At 42.8% G+C, this 14,791-nt stretch overlaps 1 protein-coding gene across 2 annotated transcripts in view; it reads left to right on the forward strand.

Moving 5' to 3' along the window:
* Positions 1-14,791, forward strand: part of INPP5B (inositol polyphosphate-5-phosphatase B) — a 738,051-nt gene that overhangs the window by 147,320 nt on the left and 575,940 nt on the right. The window lies entirely within an intron of this gene.

Consider the following 14,791-nt stretch of genomic DNA (forward strand, 5'->3'; position numbering starts at 1 on the left):
ATATTTCCAAACAATTTGTTTCTTGCCCCTTTACCTGCAAAATGACATACTGCGCATTGCAAAAGCACAAAGTAGAAAATAAAATGCTATTGAAAAAGCGCTTTACAAAAATTCAATATAGATAAAAAATAATATTGATGAATCAAGGGCTTTCTCGACAGGCTCGCCGGTCCTAATCCTGCTCAGCTGTTGATTTTCATGGTGAATAAATAAATCCACTTTTGAGCGTGTTCCGTTTACATCCCCTGTGTACAACAAGCTAATTTTTGGCTGGAAATGCTATAGGTCAGTCATATTCATCTTTCCTCCAGTTCTGGTCACCCGAGTTATCGTTTTCTAATTCCAGTTGTTTGTGGCACGTGGCAATGAATGATAAAACATCAACAGGTTTTACGCCCTGTCTCCAAATAACGAGTACACACAAGTTCGATATTTCTGTTCTTTGTAGCCAAAACGTGGCACTCACGCACCACACCCCAGGAAAGTATCTATCCCGAACTTAAAAACACTGAAGGAGGCTTGAAGTACAAACTAACATTAGCCTATGGCATAGCGTGACAGTCTGTGCTGCAAATAGCCTTCCTTTCCAGCCTCGGTGGGTGGGCTCGCATTCGGTCGCTGGGCTGCGTAACAGATTCCTCGATAACTATTTTTTTATGACTCATTTGTGTACATTTTTCTCTAAAAAAACAATTTTTTATTCTAACCACTGTAGTATATTTATAGCATATAGCCTTCTACTTTTGCTCGGGTTTCTAAGCTGTTTGTATTTTATTTCCATTGTTCTACAACGTTGTTAACTGAAATGGTATCTAGGGTTACATGAACTAGTTGTTACTTATAAAGCTACCCAACACTCATTTTGGTTGACAGCTGCGCTACATGAAAATTACAAATGAGGAGAAATTGTCTTCTAGTTCATTAAATTCCTCATTTTCCAAATTGTTCCCTGATGGAAACAAATATTCTAATTATATCACGAGACGTCTATGAAGTAAGGTAACAATAACTTGCGCCCCCGCCATGCTCAGTTTTTGTTCAATAATCTGACTGTTGTTTCATTGGTTATAAAAGTTGTCATCAGTGCTGTAATATCTAGGGTAATTAGCGGTGCATGACGAGTGCACAAGTTATAGTTACCTTATGATGAGAGTTATAGTTACTTGAAATACTCTAACTATAACTGCTGAATTTCTATGGTTTTGTGCCAGTAAATCCAGAACCTAACTATAACGTCCCTGTAACCTTTGTTTTTTTAATTGAATTTCTATGTTTTTTGAAAATTGTATGCCCTAACTATAACATCCCTGTAAACTTTGTTTTTTTCAGTGAATTTCTATCTTTTTTTAAATGAAAAGAAAATTTTAATTACTATACGTTAAGCCATTCACAGCCTTTCAGCCATGCACCAGAGGGATAGGCCATAACCCCCATAACCAAAGGCTGAAGGGCCTGTCCTGTGGCCAGGCCCTGCAGTCAATCTCCATAACCACCCAACCCCACGCCATGCATAGCTTTTGGCCATGCGCAGCGGGGGTTGGCCTCAGGACCTGTGTCTCCGGATGTGAGAATAAGTTTGAGAGAGTATCTTTGGGTGTGAGAGTGGGTGTGACAGTGTCTGTCTTGGTGTGAGAGGGAGTCTCGAGATGTGAGAATGGGTGTGACAGTGTCTCTGTGAGTGGGTGTATGAGTGTCTGTGTGGGTCTATGAGTGGGTGTGTGAGAGTCTGAGTGGGTCTGTGAGTGGGTGATTAAATGTCCGAGTGGGTCTGTGAGTGGGTACATGAGTCTGAGTGGTCTGTGAGTGAGTGAGTGCATGAGTTTCTGAGTGGGTTTGTGAGTAAGTGCATGAGTCTGTGAGTAAGTCTGTGAGTTGGTGAGTAAATGTCTGAGTGGGTGCATGAGTGGGGTCTGTGAGTAAGTGTGTGTCTATGAGTAGGTCTGTGAGTGTGTGAGTCTGTGAGTGAGTGCATGAGTCTCTGAGTGGGTCTGAGTGTCTAAGTGGGTCTGTGAATGGGTGTGTGAGTGTCTCTGTAGGTCTGTGAGTGGGTACATCAGTCTGAGTGGTCTGTGAGTGAGTGAGTGCATGAGTTTCTGAGTGGGTGTGTGAGTGAGTGCAAGAGTCTCTAAGTGGGTCTATGAGTGGGTGCATGAGTGTCCGAGTGTGTCTGTGAGTGGGTGCGTGAATGTCTGAGTGGGTGTATCAGTATCTGTGTGAGTGACTCAGCCACAAAGGAACCTCACCTGCACTTTTATCCAACAATAGTCCACAGTTTTGCACAAAAATATCTAGCCTCCAGGTGGAGTTCTTTCTGCCTCCTTGGGGACACGTCCAGTACATATTCTACATTACAGCTGCGTAATGGAGCACAAGGAAATGTCACCAGTGACCTTGTGTGCATTTTGGCAATATGATTGTGCCTGGTGCTTCTTCATCTAGAAATATGTGATAACATGAATCCTTCTATAGAGAGGTCAACAAGGCTACTCAGACATAAATCTCCACCGAACCAGGGTCCTTCTCCTTATGTACATGAAGTAAGTGTTTCTTTGTTTTGTGGAGATGTCCTCATATTCCTCAGCATCAAGAACATGCCACCAAAATCAGCGTCAAATACACTGGGGGGCCCTTTGGTAAGCTGTCCATCACTCTGGCAAAGTGCAGGAAGACCTTTGCTTATTATTAAGGTGGACAGTGCGGGACAAAGCGGGAGGAGCTTCCAGGTAATTTGCACATTTGCATACTGTAGCAATTTAAAGGGTGAACATTGGACTCTAGGGGAGGTAGCCTGCCCCCTACCCAAGCCAATTTCAGCCCTGGGACTCCATTCCCCAGAGCTGGCCATAAACAAATGGAGGAGGGGGCCCACACAGAGCTCATTTTGACACCAGTGACTCCATCCCCCAGGGCCCGGCCATGTCTCCTGGGTGCCTCCCAGGGCGCACAGTGTGCAATGAGATCACTGGGGGTCCTCAAGGCTCCCGCGGCCTAAGACGGTTTCCCACCTCCTGTGGGAGCTGGCATTGCTATTGCACACAGGGAACTGCTAAACATACAGCTCCCTGTGTGCAATAGCAATAGTTTCATCCCTTTCCCTGTCCACATCTCTGCAGGAAGGGAAATAGATGATGGGTGAGAGCACTTTTACAGCTCTCGCCTGCAGGAAGCAGTGTTTGCTCTGATTTGGCAGGAGCTGTCAAAGCTCCAACCAAGTCAGAGCAAACAGCTATGTCCCGGGGGTGGGCAACCAAGGACATAGCAGGAACCGGCCCTAGGGGGTGGCAGTCCCCAGGGTCATTATTGGCTCCATGAAGAGAGCTGATGAGTCCCCCTCCACATTTAACTTAGCCCCAGGGAGGTGGTGACCCCCATCATTATTTTATTTCAGCCGAGGGAGGTGACCGTCCTAAGTGCTGCGGCGGGGGGGCAGAGGACGCACAGGACCCTGCATAAATTTCATATTTAGCCCCAGAGAGGTGGCAGTTCTGGGGGCCATAGGGGGGAGCCGTACAGGTCTCCCTCATTACAAACTACCATTTTGCCCTGGGGAGGTGGTGGCCCCAGCATATTTTAGAATCATCGTCCTAGGGAGGTGGTAGTCCCAGCAGCTGAACCAACTAAAATATGCATTTTGAAAATTTCATGAAGATAGGTCAAGCAGCGCCAAGGTTAATGGCAACACAAAAAATGCCCTTCCTATGGAAACTAGTTAGCTGTTTTCTTAGGCTTACCTTCTCATTATTTTCAGATTTTAGAATGATGTAATTGTTTGGATTATAGAGGGTACTCCTAGTAGCATCTAGTCTTCTCGACTTCATTATAATCAGTGGCTTACTTAATTATGAATATATCTAAAGGTTTTCCTTTTTCACTGATTTTAACTTATAACTATCAGCAGACCATCTACTTTCCTGTCTGGTCTGTGTGTATTTTTGAGTGTGTAAAATAGGTTTTCCTTTGGATGATTCTCAGTACTGCCCAATAGCTGTGTAGACTGATAGTAGCGGAGTTTAAAAAAAGTTAAAAGATTTGCTGATGAAGCTTAAATAACTGCAACAGCACAGCTGTTTAAGATGTTCTACAATGCAAATGATTTCAGATGACTGTTTTATAATATAAATAGCAATAACTCACTGGACATTCAAACGTGTAAACATTTTGTTGGTTACATAAATGTGGAACAATACCTGCTGCAGCTTAATTTTTTACACTAAACACAAAATCAATATGGATAAATACAGATAAAATGAGGAAAAAATTATTTTGGATGAAGACATATGTAAATGACAAAAAAGAAATACCATAAAACTGGGAGCCATAAATATAACATTAGCCAAAGCCATGACAATGCAGACAATTTCGAACAGTGTCCGCATTACCACATTTGTTCCAATAAAATCCAGTAATTCTGATCTCAGGTGACCGATAATGGGTCGTTTGGAGGATGGGCAGATGGGAGGCTGGAGCAGGGCGGGTGTATGATAGGCAGAGGTTTGTTTCTTGTAAAGGATCACATCTAGTAATGACTGAAACTCCTTATTTTCAGGCATCTACTGCAGTTATTTTAGACTCTTAAAAATCAGTGCCTGACAGAATAGCTGATTGAGAAACTTCTGCGCCACTTACTTTGCTTAAGTTCTTTTTTTGCATTGATATCGAATAATCAAAGATATTAATGTAGCTAATGGAAATATCCTGGCAAACACTTTTGGAAAGGCAATTGTTTTATGACTGGTCTGTGTGAATTGTGAAAATAGAATAGAAAGATGTGTACATACTTAAATTGAAATGTAAAAAAAATCTCTGCCACTGGCAAAAATAAACAGATTGAGCAGTAGCACTGTGAATTCCTATATGCTTTAACAATGCATGTAAAGACAGCCCGCCTGGAAATATTGATGTACAAACAACTGATGACTGGTCTCCTTTGTACTCATGAGTCAGTGACTTTACAAGACACACGCCCCTGTGATAACACCTGTGGGTGAATCCATAGGTCTTCCATTATTTGCCTGTTCAATGAGGGGCCTTTCTGTCTGTGTTTTCTTGGATCAATACCTTGATGATCCAATGAGAATATGGTAAACTTTGTCGCCATTTTGCATTTTTTATATCTTTGAACTACAGTCAAATAGGTATTTTAGCTGATTGAACTATTTTAAATTCGTTTTTGTGAGCACGTATGTTGCTTCCACTATTTTTGCTAATGTGTTGCTATAGTAGATAAACATCCCATCTAGAAAAAAACATTAAACCATCACACTTTGTTCCATTTCCAAATTATTCTTGACCAAGCCAAGGAGTGCTTTAAGAACTACTGTGATCTAGGGATGATGTCTGTCTGACATCCAGTCTGTGGAGGTGAGGGGCATCACCTGAAATGTGTACACCTTACTGAGAACTGGGAGTTGCCCAGCTGTGTTCCCAGAGAATGGGGTGCCCAGAAAAGCAGATTTGTTTATGGGAGTGTAATCAGTGCTGATCTGAACTCGGAAGGGTCTCCTGGCTCAATACTTGATTTATGTGGCAAACTACTTGATGCACGAAACCCAAACAGCCTGCCACCCAGCATCACCATGACAAAACCAGAGACGTATTTTGATGCCTCTCTCGACCTGCTGCTCGACTCTTTTGTGGCCGGATATTGCTGCCTTAGTGGAGAGGCCCTACCAACATATAGGCTGTGACTGCTGAAGACAAGTGACCACTGTAGAGACCAGGGGTGCTCTTCTGCATCCAGCATCAAGACCAAATCATTGCCTGTGATCTGAATAAGTGGATGATTGTGTGACACGGATGCACCCCCAGCCCATACACCAACCTCATCTAAGCAAACAGGTCCTAAACTGTGTCCTAATCTCCAAAAGATAATTCTGTATGGTAGAGAGTAATGATTGTCACTGAGAGCTATCTGTGATACCGATATAGTCCAATCTGACCTACAGGTTACTGAACAGAGGTGTTGCTCTCAAAGCCCAACTGTGAGCTTGCACCAGTGCCTGATTCTTCTTTTGATATGTTTCTTTGTTGCTAAAACTCTTTTCTTTGATGTGAGATCCCTCTAAAACTTTGAGAGCCCCGTAGCAGTGTTTTGTAGATCCCAGTAACTGAACCCCTATTAATGTGTAGTATTTAGTTTAGCTGAGTAAATAGAGTACTTCTCTTTTCAATAACACAGGCACTCAGCCTGGAAGTGAATTATTGTCTCTGTTTAACTGCTGTCTCGCCCTTGCTACCCTGAGAGCCTAGAATGGAAGAAGCATAGTAAGATGGACCCAACAGAGGAACCACCCAATGGCCCTCACTTACTCTGTGGGCAGTGCTTAATTTGTGCTTCTTGTTTCCAGTGCGGAGCACCGGCACTTAATTATGAGGGTCGGCGCTTATTATTTTGCCTCAAGCATTTACTGGAGGCAAAAGACACATATGTAAAGACTGAGGAAGAGAAAAACGAAAAAGAGTCACAATGGTAGAAAGCAGAAAGCTGCAGGAGTGAGCTGAAGGGGCAGAGAGTGGCTGTAAATAGATTACAGAGGCCCGAGATGGCTTCAGGATTACCCTCCCTCAGTATTCCATGTTCGCACATTTAATTGCAGCAGCTGCGTGTTTCAAAGAAGAGCTTTGCACACCGGCACCTTTTTATTTACAAATTAAGAACTAAGCATTAAGTCTGTGGGCCACAAATTAGGTGGGACCGACCGCCTTTTGGAGGATTGGGTAGGAGGTGTGGAAAGAGAGTCTGAACCTCTTTAGGAGTGCTGTAGAGGAGATGTAAAATAAGAACTAACCATCTTCAGGGGGAATGAGGAGGAGGTGCAATACAAGCTTCTGAAGCTTGTTAGGAGGAATGAGGAGGAGGTGTATTAGGTGAGTCGGGTTCTCTTTAATAGTATTTGGTGGTACATGTAATACCAGAGCATGACCCAGTTTAGGAGGAATGAGTAGCATGTGTGATACAAGCAACAGTCTGAAACTCTTTAGAGGGAATGGGGAGTAAGTGTAGTACAAGAGTATTGCTCTCTTAGCAGTACTGGGGAAAAGGGAGGTGTACTATGAGATTCTGATTGATACTTCTATTTACAGATTCCTCGCTTTTAGAACATCCCAGAGGCACTAGACTGGCTCTTAAGAAGCTCTACAGTAGTGATCCTATGTGCCACTAGGTGGCACAGTGTGGCTCTATACCACCACGGAAGTTAAGGAGCAAAGCTCGATATAATCACTATCTCTGTGAACTGAAATCACTTTCTTTCTTTCCACCCTTCTGGTGCAGATCTGGATCTCTCCTCCCAGCTTTATTAGTCTTTTGGGGGTTCATACGTTTTCAAAGACAATGTGCTAGGGAAACAATGTCCCCTCTTAAAACGACAGGCTTTAAGCTGTGCAGAGACTGCTCAAGCAGATATTGGTCACCGACCTCTACAAGGTATGACTTTGGTGCCTGTGCTCCAGTAAGGACTCCCAAGTCATTTGACTAATGCTCCCTAATTCACTCAAAGGTGATCAGAGACTGGGAGGTGAAGCCGTATACCACTGAGCATAAGAAGTCATTGAGGTGGCCGCAGAGGTCCCGTCACTTAAAGTTGCGGACCTTGGCCTTGTCACGGGTAATTACTCCAGATCTTTCTCAGAATCTTCAAGTAAGTCGATGTCAAAGTCCAAACCAAGTGAAGAGGAGCTCACCCTCACCCTGCCACTCTGGTTTCAAAGAGAAGGTGCGAAGATGTCAACATCTATGCAACACTCCTTTGAGGTCATCAATCAATATCTCAAGCTGGTCCAGACGTGCCTCAAATTTCATGACCTGTCATTGACCCCTCAAGGAGGTCCTGCCGCAAATCTTTTGTGTGCTTTAGACTCTGTCTGATGTGTCTTTGGGCTCCATGGAGCTACAGTGGCCTCCAGTGGGGTTACCGCTATTGGATCCTCTGCCGTGGCTGATGGCTATGTGGTCGAAACCTTGTTCTTTTCTGCCCGACAGCCTGGAAGGAGCCTGGTGACACAGCCCTGCTCACAGTGATTTCCTCACCAAGTACCCTACTCCAGACTGTCTCTTTGTGTAGGTTTCAACCAGTAAGGTTAATCTTAACACGTTTCCTACCAACTGACTGATGTTTTTGACAAGCTATTGTATTCTTCTTCCAGTACGGCATTGCAAACCATAAACAAGGTTCGGGTATAAGGACGCTACACCTATGGTTTATGAGACATGGCCAGCGTGATTTTGCTGGTGGACCCAGAAGTCCATAGAGCCTCCCTGGATCAGACAATAATTTATAGGAGGGTTGCTAGGAAATAAGTCATTCATGCATGCTTGGACAACATAGACTGCACTAGTGTTGTTCTTTGAAGGCATGCATGGATTTGGTATATTGTTTTTTTCTGGTGAGGTGCAGGCAATGCTCTTGGGTCTAGATTCTTCAGACAGAAGGTGGACATTGCACTGAAATGTTTTGAGGACAGGAGGCCACAGTGCATTCCTCAGGGAAGATAAGCCAGTCCTTTCAGCAAAGCAATCATGGCACCAGCAGACATCACAAAGAATACCAGGAGCATCAGTCCTCCAGCTGCTCATCCCCTAGTACTGAGGTCACCAAGCTGTTTTAGTTTGGTTTTAGTCAATGGCACACACGCAGCTGGTGGGGGTAATACTAATTTCCTCCCATGGTGGAGATCCATCACATCTACCTATTTGGTGTTAAATATTGTTCAAAGAGGCTATACCCTGCCTTTCAGTTCATCTCCATCCCATCTTTCTCTCACACCAGAATGGATTTTGGTGAATCATCTGTGTATCCTACTGCAGGGAGTATATTTCTTACTGTCCAAGAGTGCCATTGGATTGCTACCAGACTTGTAGAGGTGATGAGGATTGTTATTCACAATTCTCTCATTGACTCAGATCATAACGTCCCCTGATCCCAAAGGGTGGGTGGTATGCCTGAACTTGCAGGATGCATATTTTCACATGCCTCTCCTGCACTCTCACAAGCAACATTTGCAGCACAAGGTGAGCCAGGAACAATTTCAATTTGTCATGCTTCCCTTTGCCTTACCACTGCTCCTCGGGTGTTCACAATAGAGATAGCCATTGTCACTGCCCATGTTCTGGGGTTGGGAATTTTATTACATTGATGACTGGCTGCTGAAAGGAGGCTTGCCAAGGTCAGTCATAGATCACCTCTGGACAATGGCAGACATTTTAACATTGTTGGGTTTCACCATAAGTGAACCTAAGTCCCACTGGATTCCCTCACATGGGTGTTCATTCATTGGGGTGATGGTGATCCTGGATACTGTGAGTTTCAAGGCTTTTCCTGCACCTCAGTGAATCCAAGACATTTGGGATACAGTCGCAGTGTTTGAGATCAGTCCAAGATTGTGGTGAGGATGGCACTAAATCTTCTTAGTACTTTGGCCTACTGCATCGTGCTTTTCAGCAGTGTCAAGTGGCACACACAGTCTTGCAATAAAGCCTGAAATCACAGTAGGCCCATCATGAAGGCCACCTTTCTAGCGCCAACCAGGTCTCGAAGGAAATGTCCCAAGATCTGCAGTGGTGGCGGTCCAGTCTCCCTTCCCCATCCAGAGTGGACAGTGGTGACGGATGTATTGCTACTGGTTTGGAGTGGGTCATCTTGGGAAATTGGAAATCAGAGAAATCTGAGACCTCTGGTCTCCAGAGGAGACCCAGCTCCAAATCAGCTTACGAGAGCTGTGGGGCATTCATTTGGTCTGGAAGGCTCTCCTGCTGTCCAATAAGGGAAGGCTGATGCAAGTTCTGATGGATAACACCACCGTGATATAGTACTGCAACAAGTATGGTGAAGTAGGGTCCTGGCCCTGTGTCAGGTAGATTTTGGTCTCTGCATGTGACTGGAGCAGCAAAACATATTTCTGGTTGCCAAGCACCTGTCAGAGTGCTTGTATGACAGAGTGGACAAACTGACCAGGCACCAGCTGGAATATCACAAGTTTTGACTTCATCCAGAGATGCTGCTGGGTGTATTTGACCCGTTGGGAGATCTTCCATTAAATCCGTCTAATCTGGGTGCTGGGACAACTCTGTTACCTGGTGTGGTGCCTGAGATAGTGACCCAATAGAGGCTAAGCTTTTGGATGTTTTGTTTGATTTTTTTTTGTTCTACGGCTCACCAAAGCCTTTGTCAGCCCGATCAGTCTACTTGCGTTGCTTGACAAGATGTACTTGTTTAACCTACCAGTTGTGATATGGTTTATAAAAAGCTTTATGGAAATATTCCCTCCTGAACTGTTAGTGCTGCAGTGGGGCCTTACCTTGGTCTTGACATTTGTATGTGTACAGCCTTGGAGCCTATGCACATTTGCTATTTGTGCCTCTTAAACCCTGAAAACTGTCTTCCTCATTGCAATCAAGCCAGCTCGTTGCGTGAGTGAACTGCAGACACTTTTAGTGCAACTGTCCTACACCACTTTCTTTCTGGACAAGCATTGTAAAAAGGTTGTTTCACACAAACTTTTCTTGTTAGCATGATTAATTTGGTTCCCAGATATTACGGGCACTGGCTTCTATAGTCATGGGAAACTTTAAGCAACTTAAACACCCAAAACCCTCACAAGAAAAGAATATGCAAGGGTAACCATAATTTGGAATTCGTGTTTTCATTTGTTAAAACTCAAACACTACAATGTGTAATACAGCATGTTAGCTTCCCTCTCTCACGACCCTGTCCGACAGTACAGGCCATACAACATTTCATAAAATATTTGCATGAAGAGGTAATGCTCATCAACTAATTTAATAAAGCGCACTACTAGCAGTCAGTTAAAAATATAAAGGCAAGAGAAAATGTAGTGGGTTTCAAAATAAATATTTTCTTGTGATATCAGGTCAAGAATTCCTTGTACATATATCACTCTGAACGTCACATTAAATCCTTCTCAAACTATGTACAGACATCCAGTACAAATGCCCTTGGGCTCAGCACAGATAAATAAAACGTACTCTAAAACTGTGTTTACTTTTTGAGTTAGTTCTCCAACTTGAAATTTGCCTCCAGCCATTATTTGCTCCCAAACATTGCTCCAGGAATCATGGTTTGCTCCCAAACATTCACATAGACTGAGGTGTCCTTTCTTTATTTCATTATCCTACTGAAGCTTCTATCTAAATGTATTGTGGTTGGAGTATCAAGTACAAGCGTTTCATCATTGGACCGAAGTTGTTATTTACAATTATCCTGGAACATGATGTTCATGTTAATGGAGAGCCAAAGGTAACCAGTATCGGAATAATCTTGTTTCCGTTTCGTTTTTCTCAATCTATTTGTAAGCGGGGTCAAGGCAGCTTGTAGCAGAAACAAATATAGTTCTCGGAGAACCACAGGTGATATTGAAGCAGTGCTGCCATCCTTTCATAGTTACTGTTTCTGGGCCATGTAAATAATGCGGAGCTGCAAGTTGTCCATAATCAAACCGTTCTCGTACTTTATAGAATTTTCCATTTGGAAATACATTGTTTCCATTAATTAAAATTTGTTTAAGATCCCAAATGTTTTATTGTCATAATGTTAATGTGTAGTTCCAAATCAACACTTCACAATTTATTTGCGGTTTACAGGAAACATGATACCTCTCGGATGTATACTTGAACATGTAGCCCCCTCAAAGAATGAACTCACGAGTTGCAATTTGAATTAAGTTTATAGAGGTAGCATCTTTGATCTATAATAGTGAAGGAAAACCTTGTTGTTTGTGTTAATGCAGGGCGAGACAAAAACTAGTAATTTCCACTTTCGCGTTCAGACCCTTGAGATATAAAGTACAAAATGTTTTTTTTCTATGAAATTTCTCTTTGTGATAGTTTTTAAGAGAATGTCCTCCGGTAGGGATTTCAGGTATGACTTCTAATATCTGAAATCTTGGTTGACTGACATTGGGCACGGAGGTAGAGAAACATTTTGCAATGTTACATTTTTCATTCTTAGTACCACTGTCGCTGTTATGTTCTGTCCGCGAGTTTTAATTTTTCTCTCTGTTTACCATAGCCTAGGCCACATTTTTGATATTTCAAAAAAGAAAGGCAGAAAGTGAAATTACGTGTATTCTTGTCTTTAATGGTAGTCTTTTGTCTATTACGAAGAATTTGAACTATGCTGCCTTTAATGGTGTCAGTACAGTGGCAGCAAGATTAATACGGGAAAGTACCCCCTTTCAGTTGTTGTGTTTTTTTCTTTGGGCACAACTTCACGTATATTATCTGTCTGTGTTCAGTGCGTTTCTCTGCTTTGTCTAAACATTCATTTGGTAGACTCTTTCCCAATATTTCAACCTAAGGTTTTGTTTTCTGTTTCGAAGTCTTCCAAATTTGACGAAATATGCTTCGTCGGATAAATGGTAATGGAGCAAATTCTTTCTGAGGGACCAGTTGTGGAAACATCTGAAGTGTATCAACTAAACTCTATATATTTGACAAATAATAAGTTATCCAGTTTGCTCTCTATTTTGTTATCGTTACATTGAGAGAGTCAATGGTTTTGGAGTCAATTTAATCTCTTGATGGTCTGAAGGAGTCTTTCTTCAGTTTGATTCTATACCATTCCATACGCTGGGGCTGACCTAAAGCTCAGAGATGTCCCTGTCAGCTGGAGAACATGTTGCTCACCATGACTGAAAAAGGCTGAAATTCATCTCCAACAGAGAGGTGGTGTTAAATCCTTCAGTTTGATTTTGCATGGGCCCCACCTGCTTCCAAGCCCTCAGCATTTGGAATGGTAAGGAGAACAGAATTAACAGCTATAGTGCAAACAAGCAATTTATTCTCAGAGTTTATTCTTACACCCCATAGTTTTCTGTGGTATCTACAGTATCTTGAACATATGATGGCAAAACAGTTATAATCCTTCGAACGGACTGATCAATATATTGTCCTAGCAGTGTGTGTAAAAAATCAACAGCTGTTAGAATTGCTCTCATTGGTGAACTAAAAAATGTTTCAGTTTTATCAGTCATCCAGCACAGTTCTAAGACTCGGGTCAAGATTCTAAGTAAGATTGACATTCCGCTCTAGCATCAATTACCAACTTTATGTGAGTGTTAGTATCACTCAGATGTTCATCCATTTTCAAATTGTCTTATTCGTTATCCATGATAACTACTGCTTCTCACTTATCATGAAAACTATGCTAGGACATTGGGCTAAATTGTTCAAAATAGAAAGCAGCACACCAGGTAGCAGTGAAGCTGGATCCAAGCAGAAGTATCCAAAACAAGGATACAATTCAGTTTAAGAACTCTGGACTCAGCCTTCCTGATGCCGTGATCACTGACAGACAAAACAACATGCCCTATATATAAACATACACACCTGCAATCCCACTCCTCACCTCTATCATCTACAAAATAGCAGTGTCGAGAAAGGCACTAATTTGCAGCTCTTTGATAACAATACCTTCACTGAATTTCCAAGAGGAGCACTGTCTCTGTCTCTCTTACTTCAGTGTCTGGATTCACCTCCACTCACTCCCTCCACCCACATGAAAGGACCCAATTTACTTTCACTGTCTGGGGAAGCTGTATTCACCCTGGATCTGGCCATAGTCACACACAAACACAAACACAAACTCTCTCTCTCTTTCCACGTGCACATGGCATGTCAATTCAAGCATCTGGGCCTTACATGAACAGCAGATCTGCACTCTCCTTGACACAGAGTAAAATGTTTGGTCACAATAAAGATTCTCAAAATTCTGTACAATGTGGCCACTGTTTATCTGACTCACCCAGGGCATGAACATTAGTTCTAATCCTGCTCTGAGGATGGCTTTGTGTGCCCCTCCAGGTCACAGAACAGGTTTTAGAAGTTGTGTCCCCTGGGACAGGTACTGGCATCTGTTCACATGCTAGATTAACCGGGTGTTCGGTCCAAACAAAAAGTCAGGATACCAGTTGCACATGCAGCCAGACACTCAGGGCAGGGTAAAACACCCATTTAGCATGCAGGGGAAAATCCCATCAGAACAAGGCGTAATACCAGGGTCTGAATCTCTTTTATGGGAATGAGGTGTACTATGAGAGTCCGGTCTTTTTTTAGGATTACTGGGTGGGAGGTGTAATATCAGAGTCTGATCCTCGTTATGAGAAATGGGGAGAGGCACATTTACCATGGTGCAAGGAGAGGGTAGGGCCCACTCTGACTAAAGCCATTTTATAACAGTATAGCATTGTGATGGAGTTTTTACTATGGAAGACGGTGGTGTGAATGTAATGGGCCCTGAACAAATTCTGTCCTATTCATTTAACATTGCACCACTGCGTGTTCCTTACTCTAAGGCTGGTAATAGGCTTCACACATAAGGAACATTGTGCATATCTTTTAGCCTTAGTGGCGGCGCCATTCTTACACAGTCATTGCTACTTTTTGACAATCTCCTGTCTTTTATAGGCTTTAAGAAAGAGTGGGTGTCTCATATGTTTTTTACTCCTCAAAGGCTAAAGCACAGGTCCTACAGTTGGAAAGTTCAGGTTGGAGTACTGCCTCTGGTCTCTTTAGCCCCTCACATTATCTACTCGCACAGCAGCTGTCAGTGTTCAGCACTCACTCCTGTCTCTTCACTAGAAATAGTACAGATCTTTTGGAAACATGCAGACAAATCAGCAGAATTAGTCTCTAATTTTAGAGGAAAATAAGAATAAAAACTGCATGGAAAACCTGTTGAAATGAGAGAGAAAATCAATGCTGATTATGTGGCAAGGCAATTCTAGGCACCCGCCTTATGCAACAGCGGGATTTTCTCTGAGAACAACAAATGTC

This window comes from Pleurodeles waltl, chromosome 3_1 (assembly GCF_031143425.1).
Source record: "Pleurodeles waltl isolate 20211129_DDA chromosome 3_1, aPleWal1.hap1.20221129, whole genome shotgun sequence".
Classification (NCBI taxonomy): Eukaryota; Metazoa; Chordata; class Amphibia; order Caudata; family Salamandridae; genus Pleurodeles; species Pleurodeles waltl.